This window comes from Cyprinodon tularosa, unplaced genomic scaffold (genome assembly GCF_016077235.1).
Source record: "Cyprinodon tularosa strain WSP-4 unplaced genomic scaffold, ASM1607723v1 ctg193, whole genome shotgun sequence".
NCBI classification, from domain to species: domain Eukaryota; kingdom Metazoa; phylum Chordata; class Actinopteri; order Cyprinodontiformes; family Cyprinodontidae; genus Cyprinodon; species Cyprinodon tularosa.
The window spans coordinates 518953-535252 of NW_024038694.1; positions in this window are offsets into that span (position 1 = coordinate 518953).

Here is a 16300-nt window from a genome sequence, read left to right on the forward strand (position 1 = left end):
CCCACAGGTGTAAAGCACAATGAACATTTAACTTACTCTCTGCCTGAATTTGCTTTAAGGAACAAGGCAGTTCTGTGAGTTTATCCTTAAATCAGAGCTATGACAGTCAGCAATAAGCGCAATGCTGTCTGGAAGTCCTTGTTAATATGATCAGATCACATCACACTCTAAAGGTGTCATTAAGAATACTTTCTTGTTTCAAGGTGGCTACCAAGCATTTATCTGACCTTCCACCTTGCACACCAACTCCTCATTAAACTGCACTTTATTCTGCTATCTTGGTTGTGGTTGGTAGTTATTTATTGGTAGCCATTAAATACCTTGATTAGCTCTCTTATTAAAATGTGAAATGACATTCATACGGTGCTTTGTATGAACTATTTTTGGCTGAAGGTGGGCATGAAGAGGACTGAACATGAGGTGGAAAATCTGACGCAAACTTTGAGGTACAGCTTGGTTTTGTGGTGCACATGGTTTTATAAATCAATAACCAAGAAATAATTTTTTAGCGTACTCTATTTTTGGGTGTTGGGATTCCATACACTTTTAGTATGTACAGTATCATACTGAATGTTTTAGAAATTATACCGAAAATTAAACAGATTTTTTTATTTCCCTTAATGGCATATTTTTTGTTCTGTGGCAGTGATAGTTATTTTTCTCATTTTATAAACATTATCATTTTAGACCAAAAAAGTGGAGTCTTAAACCACGATCTTAGTGATCATTGTTCTTGTACTGGAGCCAAAAATAGTAAAGATAACTGAAAATAGTTGGACTGATTTTCAGAATGCATTTTTACTTCCTCTGTCCTTTCAATTCTTGAACATTTCAAAGGTGTTGATTTTTGCAGATATTTATTGTCTTTTAAAAAGAGCGCTGACATTTTTGGGCTGCATGTAGTTAACTCTGAGAGAGACCTTCTAAGACCCATGCACTCATGCATCAGTGAACGCAACCATTAATGCATGCAGCTTTAACCATGCCGTAAACTGCTTGTTTAAACTCTTTCATCTGTGGTGCTATAAACAGACCCCCTTATCTGGTTCGACTAAATTGTGAAACCTCAAAAGAGATGTCTGCTTAGACATGCAAAGTGGACTGTAAAGCGAGCAAACACTTGGAGTCAGTTGTGTGGACGACTGGACTGAAATGTTGCAGCCCTGGCGTTCCTAAACCCCACACTGCACAGTAACAGAATCGGCCCCCACACACACTTCCCATCTCTCTCTGACACAGACCATGGCTCAGTGACGGTGGCGTGGGGGAAGTGTTGGGGGCGTGATGGTATCAGGTGTCATTTAAAAAAGCAGTTGTCAGAGCTGACTGAAAATGGAGCATGACTATTCAGTCTAAATTGTGTCCTGGTGAAAACAGCGTGTCCTCTTGGTGCCCTCGCAGTAGTGGAGTGGCCATTTCTGTCTAGCTTTTAGAGTCCCTTTAATGGAACTCTATTAAGTGCTCTGTTTTTATGGGATTGATTTGTCCTCCCTGTTGTGCCAAATGAATATTTCTATAGATTTCTGGGCTCCTGCAGAATGCCAGATAATACTGAATAAAATATAAAGTTTTATGTCTTCCACAGGTTGACTGTGTTAAATGAAGCAAATCAGACTAATTTCTGCTAAACTGTTTGGTTTTATCCGCTGCTTGAAATGCAAAACTCTCACGCGATCCATCTTTAGTTTTTCTGTTTTCTTCCTTTCTATTAGCCTCACACAAAAGTGCATGTAAGCATACAAATCCAGATGGTTGGGATTAGAGGAGAGGAAGCTGTGTGAGCACATAGGGCTTTGGAGTCACAACAACATAGCTGGACTTGACCTTTGGCCTTTCTGACCATTCATCTGTTGAAAACATCAGCCAGTTTCTTAAGTCAGCTCTGAAGTGTGTACAGGCAATTAATGCAGACCCCAGACAGACTGACAGACAGAGAGACAGACCAGAAGACCCCTGTCCTAGAAGGATTTGGCTTTAGGTCATGATAGCTAGAAAGTATAAGAGTGTATGGTAATTAATGGCTTCCATTAGAGGGAAAACCTTTCCTCTGCACTTTTCCTGGTGGAGGGGATGCTGAAGCAGCTTAGCCATGGGTTTCTATCCTATCAGGCACTGCAGACAAGTGGCCTCCTGCATGTAAAAAAAAACAGACAACCTCTCACACTAGTTTCTGATCCCGATACCTTGATCTTAAATCAAAACTTCCTTCTAAACTACAATGCCTTAAAAATGATTTGCACTGCTTGGATATATTCCTTTTTTCACAATAAATTATAAATTAATAACATTTTTTGAAAAAAACAAAAACAAACAAAAACTGGTGGATGTGATAAGAACAACATTCATTCTTATTCATGCCCCCTGAGTCAGTCTTTTGTAGACGGCATTTATGGTGCTAAGACTGCTGTAAATCTTTTGGGGTTAGTCTGTTTTAGCCTTTCAGATCTGAGATTTTTTAAACTCGTTCTTTCACACAGAATTTCAGTTACATATCAACATTTTAGCCATTTTCAAACATACATTTCCCTTGATGGAAACCGTTTGCACAATGCCTTAAAAATGATTTGCACTGCTTGGATATATTCCTTTTTTCACAATAAATTATAAATTAATAACATTTTTTGAAAAAAACAAAAACAAACAAAAACTGGTGGATGTGATAAGAACAACATTCATTCTTATTCATGCCCCCTGAGTCAGTCTTTTGTAGACGGCATTTATGGTGCTAAGACTGCTGTAAATCTTTTGGGGTTAGTCTGTTTTAGCCTTTCAGATCTGAGATTTTTTAAACTCGTTCTTTCACACAGAATTTCAGTTACATATCAACATTTTAGCCATTTTCAAACATACATTTCCCTTGATGGAAACCGTTTGCTTGTAGCTCGGGCGTGATGTTTATACCTGCTGTCATGCTGGAACCTGACTCTCTGCTCTAGTCTAAAGTCTTTTGCAGACTTTAACAGGTTCCCTGCTAGGATTGCCCTATATTTAGCTCCATCCATCATCCCATCAACGCTAAGTTAACCTCTCTGCCCCCCCTTAAGAGAAGTGTGGCCATAATAAGATGCCAGCACCATCATATTTCATAAGGGGGGTGGTTTATTCAGGATGTTTTTCCTCCACAGATTTAGAGAGTGTTCAACTAATAGCCCTTCATCTTTGGATTTTTCTGTTCTTAGCGGTACATCACCGTAGCTCCTCCACAGTTACCATGCCTACATGCTTCCCTCATTAATTGTTTCATTGGGTAGCCTATCATTGTATGGACCATGTCCATTTCTTGGAAGGATTGAGTGTCTGCAGTATTTTGCTGTATTTTATGAGGATGGATTTTAGAGGCACTTCGACTCAGAAGTCTAAGAGGTGATCAGAAATAGCCCCCCTAATGTTACATGTCCCATTCCACGCCTGCACTTTCCCCCCACACATCACAACATAGCATTTTATAACCCTTTTTTATTACAAAGAGATAAACACATTTTAGTTCCACCAAAACAGAGATCATATAACCAAAAGTAAGCATAAACAGAAGCATACATAAAAAAAAAAAGAATTTTGCCTATTCAGAACATAAAATGCTGACCTTGTTCACTTTGTCAGTAACTAAAACTCCATCCTTCTTCATGGTCTGCCTTTCTGGTGATACATTCTTCAACAGTTTATTCATATCTGCTCCACTGTAATGCTCATTTAATGCTCTCTCTTGCAGACGACACACAAGCTACCACGCATCAGGAAATCCATGGTTAGTGTGGGCACCACAGTGTTTTTAAAATATCTAAGAGGTGGGATGTTTTATCCCACAAAAAAAGGAAAGCTCAATAGCATTAATGTCAATGATGCAAATCATTCAGTGAAATGAACTTTATAATCAGCTTCCCCTTTTCCTAATTAGGAGAGAACATTGATACCTTTAGCTGGTTTTCATCCTTCTTGGGCGAAATGGGTTTTATGGTTCCCTGTGTTTCAAAAAATTTCAAAATATTTCCGCTTTGTTTTACAGAGCTTGCATATAGTGAGGTTGTAGTCTTTCCCTTTTTTTTTTAGAGAAACTGCAACATTTACTTACCTCAGACTTTGGCATTTTGCATTCCTCAAAATAAGGTCATAAATTACAAATAAAAAGAGGCAGCTATGACAGTAGTTAATCCATTATGAATTGCCCATGTCCAATCTGTACCTGAACTGCCTTTTGCTTTTCTTGGTTATTATGATGCTGTTTTTCACTAATGTTATCTAACAACCCTCCAAGGCTTTCATGGTTTGATCTGGATTTATACTGAGATTAAATTACACTCCAATGGACTCTGTTCTCTAATTAGGTTACTTTTTACAGAGATTTGGTTGTGCTTGATGTTATTTGAGAGTAAAGGCTTAATATGGGTTGAGTCATCCTTGCTTTTGTTTTCAGATTTATATTTGTAAAGGATTGAAAATAATCTCTGATGTTTACCCTTCTGTACAATTATGCTCTACTTTAAGGTTATCTGTCACAAACAATACCAATCATGCTTTGGTTGTTTATATCAAAAAGGTTTAAAAGACATTTCTTTATTCCTTCTACACGAGTTGTGGCTGTGTTTTTTCTTTCTAACATAAATTAAAGTTTATTCCAGTTTCTTACATAATGAAGGTGTAAATATAGAATCTTTCAATCCTATAATGTACTTTATAAGGGCGAGATTTTAATTTTACAGAAGCTGAACTTGTGGGTGGCTTAGCACTTCTGCTAAGGGACATTAATTTTATCATCTATCGGGCTGCGTGGCGTACCAAGCAGTCATTTACCAAAGGTTACGGCTGCAGTCACTGATCCCAGGACATGATAAGTCATACCAATGAGCTTTATCCTCTGAAATCCCATTTTTATATTCAGGGATTTTCTCTGCCGGCTTTATTTTTTAGTCTTTTCCTTTTCCTTTATCTCTAAAATCCCTCTAATTCACACATCCGGTGCTTGATAGAGGAGAACTTAGCAGCATGTAGCTGTCAGTGGGGTGTTACACTCTCTGCCATTTTCCATGGATCATTGTATCAGCTATACCATATCATGCTATGGAGCTATGGAAATGAGACAGCAGCTCTCGACAGGGGCCCACTAAACAATTATCTCCACGTCACAGGCGAGGGATGAGGATGCTGCTGGCCGGTGCCCTGTGCTTTCTCATTTCTCTAAAAGGCAAATGCTGCTGATTTAGCATGTTTTCTCTGCACCAGCCTTGCCCTTGTTATAAACACAGCTGAATTGAAGCTTTCTTTGTAATAGCTTGTCCTTGTGTATGGAGTCCAGCATCTGCAACAACAGGTATTGTTGTGACAGTAAAGCCGGGGGGTGGAGAGATGGAGTTGTGTGGTAAGTTAGATGAGTGTAAACGAGTTGTGGAAATGGGGCGGGGGGGTGGGGGGGTGGGGGGGAGGGGTTGTGGGGTTCATCATTTATTTTTACGGAAGCCAGAATTGAAATTTCTCCCTGTTGAAATCCACAATCTGTTCACAGAAAGATGGATGGTCCCAACTCAAAAGTTCAGCCAGAAAAGAGGTGCTTTAAAACAAAACATCACTCCGGTGCCAACTTTTAAAAAACAAATCCAACTTAGGATGGATGTTTTTTTTTCCTGATAGGACACTGTTTTCCCCCAAATGATTGCCATGTATATTTACAGCACAAATCACGTTTAGGATACAGCCTAGACAACCAGTGGTTAAATGATAACATCTGGTCATATCAATCAGAGGACCAGATAAAATGATGGAGTCAGTATGGAGTCTACTTTTGTTTTCTGTGAAAATTCAAAATTGTATTTTTGATAGTGTCCTTAAATTTAAACCAAACTGTTTCTGCAGAGCGGGCTGCTCGGGGGTGCAGTGGGTACCACTGCTGCCACTGCTGCAAGAAGGTTCCGGGTTCTCTCTGCATGGGGTTTACATGGTCTACCTGAGCATGCGTGGGTTCTCTCCGGGTACCCTGGCTTCCTCCCAAGGTCCTAAAACATCACTGTTAGGTTAATTGGCTTCTCTAAATTCTCCTTTTGTGTGAGTGTGTGCTTGAATGGTTGTTTGTCCTGTTCGTCTCTGTTTTGCCCTGTGATGGACTGGCGACCTGTCCAGGGTGTACCCCGCTTCTCGCCCCTAGACAGCAAGAGATAGGCACCAGCACTCCTCGCGACCCGGCTTGGGATAATCGTGTCAGAAAATGGATGGATGGATGGATGGATGGATGGATGGATGGATGGATGGATCTGTAAAGCCAAATGTGAGAATATCATTGACAGACATTAAATTCGGATCAGTTTTACATTTAATGGGACAAAAAATTTGCCTGGATCATCTGTCAGAAACAAACCCATGTCAACTGATGGCAATGTTCGACATCTCCCAATTTTGAAGGAAATAAATGCAATGTCTTTTTACCTACTAGGTTTTTTTGGCTGACGACTGTGCTTAAAACCCATACTGTTGCCTATTTCTTTGTGCTACTTAAAAAGAGCTTCAACAGCACACCTTGAAACACCAGTCTGCTTTGAAATATTTGTCTGGGAGAGACTGCTGATGCAGTATACTGTAACTACCTTGTTTTTTGTTGCTGGGTTTAGTCTTCCTACAGTGGATAACCTGAGACATGAAACTGTCTCTCACAACTTGACATTGGTACAGAGTTTGGCTTTTCCTCCCCCCCTTTTGAGGCTCCTACAAAGGTGTTTCAGCTAATGACTGTTTAAACCTACACATGACATCGATGACCATAGCACCAGTTTATTTAGACTCAGATTTAGACAACATTTATTGTTATTTTGTATACTCAGTGTATACAAAACGGAATTTGGTTTTGTACAGCTTTCAGAACATTTCCATTTCTTAAAGTGCAGCAGTGATCAAATGTAAAAATTGTGGGTGAAAAAACATGGTGCAAAAAAGCATTGATATGGAAGTTCAGAGCATAATATATGGTGCAAATATGCAGAGTTTTGCTTTAGTGTTATCAGTGTGATGGAGTCTGTGACATGATTTAGAGTTTTTTCCACAGTTGAGCTGTCTGATGGTGGTGAAGAAAAAACTGTTGCAGGACCTGCATCAGATGCTTCAAAGCATCTTCCCAGAGGGCATCAGGGAGAACAGTCCATGGGGGGGTTGTGAGGGGTCATTGATGATGTTACGGGTTCGGGACATGAAGCACGGGCAACAAATGTGTTTAATGGAGGGAAGAGGAGCCCCGATGATCCTCTCTGCTGTTCTCACCACTCTTCTCACCTTCATCCAGCCTGCGGCGCTGCAGCCTCCACACCACACATGAGACAGCTGGTTAGAATTCTCTCTATAGTGCTTCTGTGGAAGGTCGTGAGGATGGGTGGGACAGGTGGGCTCTCCTCATCCTCCGCAGGAAGTACATGTGCTTTTGTGCCCTTATGACCACCTAGGTGAAGGTATAATCCTGCAGAACCCCTGACTTCTTGCAAGTTCACCTGTAAGAATTTATGCTGTTTTGAAGGAAGGGGTATTCACATTTAATGTTGATGGAATTAACATTTGTCTTATGTTTACTCAGTTTTCATTTTGTAAATTGATAAAAGTGATCATGAAATAGATCTATCTATCTATCTATCTATCTATCTATCTATCTATCTATCTATCTATCTATCTATCTATCTATCTATCTATCTATCTATCTATCTATCTATCTATCTATCTATCTATCTATCTATCTATCTATCTATCTATCTATCTATCTATCTATCTATCTATCTATCTATCTATCTATCTATCTATCTATCTATCTATCTATCTATCTATCTATCTATCTATCTATCTATCTATCTATCTATCTATCTATCTATGAGTAAATTTAGCATGTCATTAACCATAATGGAAATCATATTTCTATGTTTGTGCCTCTGTTTGTCTCTCTGCCAGTGTTTAACATCTTGAGGCAGACCTTTGGATTTGAGAAGCATATGGAGCTGAAAAATGAGCTAATGTGTAAGAAACAAAGTTCTGACTATGTGCTTGCGAATCACCCTTTAGCCCAAGGGGTTGGGCCTGTGGTTTTTTTAATCTTTTGAGCAGAAGTCGTGATTAGGCAGCAGAGGCAGACTGATCTGTGTGTCAGTGGCATGACTAGCCTGATGTGTGCAGGAGATGAATGCTCTGTGGTAAGCTGGAGTTCCCCTACATCAAGCATTCTGTGTATTCAGATGACTGTTTTTAGGTACAGCTGTTAGCTTGTGATCTGGACATGAAAGGGAAAGAAGGACGAGATCTTAACGGCAGTACCCAAGAAACAAAAAAATAGTAATTAATTCAACTCATTCTATGCAGTATAGAGTCTTTTGATTATGACAGACAACATCGCTGTCTCAGCATGCCTGTGCTTCAGGCTGCATCCCTGACACACCTGGCTGAGTCAGCTGAGTCAGGACATGTGTGACTGGAGTAATATGGGTGTGTGCATCGTCATTCAAGGGAGTTAGGAATGAATATGGGATTAGAAGGATTTTCTCCTCCTTGCTTGCGTGCTCACTCTTTGTCCCCCCAATGCACACAGAGTGTTGTTGTGCTATCGCTCCTTAAGTTGTAATAGCTTATATTTTTCAAGGCTTTGTGAGTAAAAGCAAGCCCTTAACTCTAGGTTTGCATCTTCACATTCCCGCATCTTACCGGCCCCAGAAAGTCTCTCTTTGTTCTCCACCTTTTGCCTGCAGGTTGATGCTGCTTATTTTGAACCACTTTTGCTGTTTCTTCTGTATGACATGGAGCCATCTGCTGTGGGACATAGGGAGCATGCCTTTAACAATCAAGACTGTGAAATAGTTTTCTATTTTCTGCTTATAGCTTTCACTCAAAACTGGCTCTGTTATCCGTATTAAACCCTGTAACAGTCTGAAGGTACAAAGCTCACCTTCAAAAGTGCCTTAAAAAAGGTTTGGGAAGATCTCTAACATTATTAGTTTAGATGTTAAAATCAGTAGTTCCTGAGACTTTCTGAATGACCAACAATTACCTCACAGGAGACAATCCTTTAACCTTAGAGTAACAAAGACAGCTCTGGATTGAAAAGGAAAAATTAATCACTATTGCCAAAATCTGCACCCAGCTAATAAAAAAGGAAAGAAATACTGGAGGAGATTTGTTGGAATCTTTCTAAATTAAAAAAAGAAAAAAAAAATCCTCCCATATGTAAGATTTTATTGTTGTAAGATTGATATCAGGAAACTAAAGGTACATTTGTTTTTTTTTGTTTTTTGTTTTGTTTTTTGGCATTTTGGTAGGGAGTGATTCTGCCTTCTTTTAGCCTGTCTAATATAATTTAACCAGTCCATCAGGAATCATGTTTTACTTGCATCACATGACTTACTCTTGGGTTGTTTGTCCCAAATGGGCACCAGAAATAAAAATAAATAAATAAAATAGGATGTGATATTTAATCTTAAGAAAAAAAAAATCATAAATACAATAAATGGGGTCTGTATTTCTTGAATTATGAAAATGCTTAACAGCAATTAAAAGAGAAGTGGAACCACATGTCTTCAAAGAGGATATGGAAAACAGGAAGGGATGAATTGGCATCATGTAATTATGAAATCAAATCTAAACTGTTGCAGCAGTACACAGAGCTGGAGCCAAACTGAGCATTAAAAATACGTGACATCATGTAGATGCAGAACGCCGGTGTCTCAAACTAGAGACATTAAATGTTCTGCTCTGTGTTTTTGTCTTTCGAACTAGAGCAGTTAATCGTGAAGAGATTCTCTAAGAGTGCTGAGATTGCCAGCAAAACCTGTGCTCAACTGAAATCATTTGGTGCCTGTTTTGTTTCCCCTCTTTTTTCCCCCCGTTGTGTGCAATGTAGGAAATGTAGGAGATGTTTGTCTTTTCAGGCGGGTTCCGTCGTCTTTTGTGTGTCTTGTCTGAAACAGCATGTCAGCCATGCAGGGCAGCTGAGGGAGGATGTGTGAGGGGGAAAAAGAGTGTGTGTGTGCTGAATTAACGTGAAAAAAAAATCGTACAACTGCCTGCACACACACACACCCGCCACAAACACACACAACAGCCTTTGGCCTAATGGGAGCTGACACTCTGACAGGCTCTCTGAGCTCTTTATCTGGGCCTCTTGCCTCAGATTTTTTGTATTCGTCTCCATGTTTGTGTCTGTGTGCACGTTTGTAACTAGTGTGATTCCTCGTGCACATATGGGTGTGTTTGTGCATGTGTGACCCCAGCAGTGGTAGCTGCCAGGCCCCTAGAGAGTTCTTTAACCTCCTAAGAGAGTTAGTCTCATTTACATTGAAATGGGAGAGTGGCAGGCCTCTTTATGGACTGTTTGCTTTTGCTCTATAGAAAGCCTAAACTCCTCCTCTCCTTCTCTCACACAAGTGCATGCATATGTACACGCATACACACTCACATTAGATACATGGGAATTTGCTCTGCTGCAGCTCACACAGTTTGTTTTTTAAACTGTAGGGCTTTTTACTCCCTCCTCGAAGGCTGGAATTGTGTGAGTGTGTGTTTTTCAGCAGATGTGAGTGGATGAGAGAGTTATGATTGTGATGTTGGATCCGGTCAGTAGTTAGAGCCATGTGGCTGTTAGCTGGGTTGTTAGTTCTCGTAATGATGCTAAACAGAGCTGATTTGAAGTTCACCGGGTTCCCATCAACTAGCCGGTCCCACACTCTGAGTGCAGAGGGAGGGTGGGGGCTCTAAATCTGAACATGTGTCTGCAGCTGCTCAAGGCAGAGGGTTCCCAAAGTAGGTGGTGGTTTGTCAGAGAGAGACCTGGTCTAATTATAGCAAGCAGCAAGTAGGGAGGAAGGAACACTTTGATGATCCATACAATCATTATTATTCCGTCAGGGAGGTACCGTGCTGAGCGGGGCAGCATCTATCCGCCTCCATTTCCTTAAGTCTATTTTTCTCATACAGAAAGGACTCTGTCCTTATTACAAGCTTTATACTTCAATCTGTTTTCTCTTTATCTCCCTTCTTATCTTTCTGTTAGGCTTTTCTATTAAAAAAAACAGCGGAGTGCAGCGTTTGAAGTCAAGTGGCTGGGGCAAAGAGCAAACAGAGCTGATGTTTTCCACCTGTCTCGCTCTCTGTTCTCTAATTTCTGCCCTGACAAATGATCATTTACACCAGCCGGTCCTCTACTGGCCGCAGCTCTGCAGCCTTACAGTGGGCACCAATGTTTCTATTAAAGATTACAGAGGAATGCATGGCTGGGTCTATATTTATACCTGTTCTCCATATGAGGTTCACATGAGTAATTTCAATTATACTTTGTTCTGTGTTTATGATGCATTTTTATTCCACAAACAGTTCATCAAACATCTCCCTAAAGCCATTCAGCTGAAAATACACAGTGCAGTTTTTTGTTTATATGCAAGTTAGTGTCTAGCAGGTGATGCATAATAAACAACTACAAATCCATTGAGATGTGGAAACAGGGGGTGTAGTTGATGGACTATAGGAATTACACCAAATTCAACAACCAAAGCTGAAATGCACATAACTCCAAACTATAACCATATGTTGAAAGAGTAAAGTATTAATATGGCATAACAATAAAATAAAAAGAAAAACAAGGTAGGACAAAGTGCTATTGATGTTTAAAGTGAAAGAATAAAAATGGCTTTTAAGAAAAGTATTAAAAGTAGACAGTGAAAGAGCAGCGATGTGTTCTTCCGTAGTTGAGGGGCAACAATAAAGAAGGCCCTACCCCCCATGAGCTTCCTAGAGCTTCGAACCTGCCTGATTGGCTGTTTGGCTCAACTGAGGAACCAAGAAGGTCAGTAAGGATGATGACCCTCGAAGGTTAGAGTAGTGCAAGATCATTCCAACATTAAAAAGAAACAAAAAACTAAAAATTATAATATTTAGATTTACACTAAAAAGCATAGACAACTAGTGGAGAGAGGTCAGAACGGAGTGATTGAGTTCACATCTAACAGAATTGAGAGATATGTTTTCAGTTAGATCTTTTGTTTTCAATCTGGCACAAACGATTTACAGGTTAAAGATCAAAAAATGGTCTCTAAGGTTTTGTAGTTCATTTTGAATGGGGCAGATTTTTGTAAATCGTACCATGCCCTGCCCAGGAATGCTCTTGCAATTCTGAGCTGGAATTTTACAAGGTTTGACATTTTTGCATTATTTTAGGTAGTGGTATAGATTTTGCAGCACTACACCACTTCCTTTTCCTGCTTGGGATGACTCATAGTGTGTGTGTTAGTAGGTGTGTGCGTGTGTGTGGTGAGTCCAGTCACCGCAGCAAATGCAAGCCACTTTCTGCCTCCCTTTGATGAGATCCAGATGGAAATTTTCAGAGGATTGCCCATTCTGGCAACCATTACAGTTCCTGATATGTTCCCAAAATCTTTTCTTTTCCAGTCCTACATTCTGTTTTGCCTTAGGTTACTTTTATACAGCAATATACAGCCTGTTTAACTCCAAAAGTTTAACTTACGACAAGGTTATATTTTATTATTGCATTCCCTCATCAGGCTTGAGTTGACAGGTAAATCTAAAGTTTATTTGTATTCAGATGAGAGACGCTGTTTCTCTCAGACTTTCTCCTAGATACCTCATTTAACCAACCACAAACTAGATCAAAGGCAACGCTTTATGTCCAGCCTTTGTTTTTAGGAACTTTTTCCACAATCCAAAAATGCACTGGAGTATTCAACCCTCACAGGAATGGACACATCCACTTTGTACATGCAAACAGAGCCAAACAGACTGTTTTGAGAAGTGACAAACAGACCCAACATCCTCCAAGCAACAGAGCTTTCAAGTTTGGCCAAGTGGTGTACCGCTCATCCAATCCGTCAGCTCTCCTCTGGGTATGAGAAACAGATCCAGGGTCATCTTGCTATTCATAAAAGGCCATACACAACAGTGAGTCAATAGACTGCCAGAATAGTGTGGTGACAGATTTCTTCCTATTTTTCTGTCAGGACATCCTGGTTGGTATTTGTTGCGTTTTACTTCCCTGCTGAGATCCTGTAACAAAGCCTCAGAAGAAAGTCAGAGAACTCATATTTGCAATGTAAGATGAAGGTATTTATCTGTATTTGTGTATCTTTAGTGAAAAAAAAGCATAGAAAAAAAGGAATATGCAGTATCTCTGAGTTAGAACAAATTCTGAAAATAAACCTGGCAATTCTACATAATAAAGAGATGTCTTTCCTGCTTATTTATTATAATTATCCCCAGATTTTCTGTCAAAAATGATCTGAGACCTTTCTTCAATATATATAAAAACTCTTTGATTTAACTATTTTGATTAATGCATTTTATCTGGAATTTTTATCAGGCATCCATCCATCCATCCATCCATCCATCCATCCATCCATCCATCCATCCATCCATCCATCCATCCATCCATCCATCCATCCATCCATCCATCCATCCATCCATCCGAAAACTGTGGAAAAGTTGACCTCTAAATGTCAAAAGTCTACAGTTTTCTTTTCCACTGCAGGTTTTCCCCACATTTCTCTGACTTGTATATAAATATGATCTGTACATGAAAGTTTGAGTCATAATACATTGATATAAATCTCCAATGACTACTTTCCTGTGCGGCTGTGTTGGTTTAGAAGCCGTTTGAGTGGCTCAGTGGCCTCTGGGCCAGAGACTCATGTTTGCATAAATAAAAGTTGATGCTGAAAAAGGCCAACAGCTGATGAATTCATTCCTGGTGTGACAAGGTCAGACAGTTACTTAGAGAACACATATGTTCTCCCCCCCTGTTGAGCTTAAAAAAGAACAGCTAAATTAATGAATATATAACATAATATTTATAATAATAATACACTATATTTCCAAAATGATTTGCTCACCCATAGAAATGACTGGAATCAGGCTGTCCAATCACTTCCATGGCCACAGGTGTATAAAGTCAAGCACGCAAGCATGGAGGCTGTTGTTACAAGCACTTGTGAAAGAATGGGTTCCATTTCAGGTGCTTAATAAATACCAGACTGGAACTGTGATAGGATGCCACCTGTGCAACAAATCCAGTCATGAAATTTCTTTTCTCATAAATATTTCGGTCAACTATCAGCCTCATCATACAAGAATGGAAGTGTTTGGGAACAACAACAACTCATCCACAAAGTGGAAGGCCAAGTAAACTGATGGAGCGGGATCAGCGGATACTGAAACACATAGTGTGAAGGTTGGCAACTTTCTGCAGAGTCAATCCCACAACACCTCCAAACTTCATGTGTCCTTTAGATTAGCCCATGAGCAGAGATCCTCATGGAATGGGTTTCAATGGTCAAGCAGCTGCATTCAATCCATAGGTCACCAAGTACAATTGGGTATAAAGCACACTACCACTGGACTCCAGCTCTGGAGTGACAAATCACACTTCTCCATCTGGAATTCTGATGGACGAGGCTGGATTATGCAGTTGCCAGAATAATGGTAATTGTCTAACAGCATTATGCCAATTGTAAAGTCTACTGGAAGGGGGGTTATGATGAGTGGTTGTTTTCAAGAGCTGGGATTAGCCCCTTACTTCCAGTGAAAGAAACACTCAATGCTTCATCTTTCAAAGATTGTTACATTTTGGACATTTCCATGCCCTTAACTTTGTGGGACCAATTTGAAGCTGGCCCCTTGCTCTTCGCCATGACTGTGCACAAATCAAAGTCCATGAAGTCATGGATGTCAGAATCTGGTGTGGATGAACTTTACTGGGCTGCACAGAGTACTGACATCAGCCCGATAGAACAGCTATAGGATGAATTACTGCAGATACTGAGAGCCTGGCCTTCTCAGTCAGCATCAGTGCGTGGCCTCCCAAATGCACGTCTGGCAGAATGGTCAAATGTTCCCATAAACACACTCCAAAACCATGTGGAGTAGAAGCTCTTATAGCTGTAAAGGATGGACCAACGTCATACTGAACCCCTATAGATTAGGAATGGGATGTCACTTAAGCTCATATGTGAGTCAATGGTTATTAATAATGCAATAGCCTTACACAGTTGTAGAGTTGCCGGCTGCATATCCATGACTTAAATCTCCCACTCTACCACCTCCAAAGGTGCTCTATTTGACAGAGATCTGGTGACTGCGGCAACCGTCAGAGTTCAATTAAGTCACTATTAATATCAGGAAATCTGTTTGAAATCATTTGAACTGTGGCTCAGCCCGTTATCCTGCTGTAGATAGCCATCAGAAGATAAGTGGGATGTAGCCATAAAATGATAGAGCTGTCTGTAATAATGCTCAGCTAGGATGAAAATTGTGTTAAGTGACTAGAGGGACTGATCCATGTCTAGCTTCTATATGCCTTCAGTTGCTGCCATTTGATTGGATGATTTACAATCTGTTTTAACACGCTTTTAAACATTTGAACCCAATAATGTGGTGAGTGAGTATATCACGGACAAACAGAACCAGATAGAACAAATGAAAACAAAGCATGAATCTTTTATTGCCTTTGGTCTTTCCTCTCTCTTACAGCCAAACATTCTGCTTATCTCCAGCTCTGTTTTACCTTTTACTACCTACTAAAAACTGCAGCTGCAAACTTTGCTCAAACCACTTTACAGCGGTGGCCTCAAATCTCAGCAGGCAGCCAGGCAGGCAGGCAGGCAGTGCACTTCAGTTGCGTAAATTTGTGTATTTTTCTTGTCAGATTTCAGCCATATTGAATAATTCACTGGAAGTTCTATATATGGGAATATGGCTCCCAGGTTCTGTATTTTTAGCTCCCTTCAGGATTTATGTAAGGCTCTTTATGTAATCCTAAAGTTTAATGGTGCATTTTGCTGATAGACCACGATGAGTAGAAATATGGACATTGAAATTCATTGTTCCTCACTTGTAGCTGGAATTATCCATACAGACTGGCCCACTTAGCAGCTTCATATATGTTGTATGATGTGTGAGAGAACAACCTGCTGTTTATTCTTAGTATGATGTAACAGTGTGTCCACTTTGTTCCCATTAATCAAATTTCAAAAAACGCTTGCCTCACCGTCTTTTATCATATGCTGAACAGACCTCAGTAATGTCACACCTGCAGGCCTGTCCTGTGCTGATGAGATTGAGTCATCAGCCAGCGTGTGCTGAACAGCCTAAATGGAAGCTGTGAAAGAGTTATTAGTAAACACATTTATCTTCCTGATGCTTGCGGTTTGAAAAGGCCCTCCATCGACACGTTCCGGCATCCTGCAGCTTCTTATCTGCTGCTGAATGGAAGTCGTGGTGACAACCACAATTAGGCGGGACAGCACAGGATGGGAGAGGGTCACACGCATTGTAATTACTAAGTCACTGCAGCGAA